The sequence below is a fragment of the Alligator sinensis genome, unplaced genomic scaffold (genome assembly GCF_000455745.1).
Source record: "Alligator sinensis unplaced genomic scaffold, ASM45574v1 scaffold714_1, whole genome shotgun sequence".
Taxonomy (NCBI): domain Eukaryota; kingdom Metazoa; phylum Chordata; order Crocodylia; family Alligatoridae; genus Alligator; species Alligator sinensis.
Genome location: NW_005842493.1, coordinates 1,106,322 through 1,106,633, shown reverse-complemented (window position 1 = coordinate 1,106,633; position 312 = coordinate 1,106,322).

Sequence of the window (312 nt, the reverse complement as noted above, 5' to 3'; positions counted from 1 at the left end):
ACCGGGCAGCGAATAGGACTTCAGCTGGCAATGGATATGCTCCTTTTTTTGGATCTGGGCTGAAAGGAAGTCGAGAGGGACAGCCAATGAAAATCAGCATTTTATTCCACCAGTGAGAGGCTCTATTACTGTGGGATCTGACAGAGACCTCTTGTCACTGCTGTGCCAGCAGCATTCCTCCAGATATGCTCATGCAGGAGCCAGAGTCGGAGCACAATAATCACCAACCTGTTTGTGACTCACTTCCCAATAATAGCAATAGCAATGCCAGTCTAAATGCTCTGTGCAAAGCAGGACAACTATGTCGCTCTG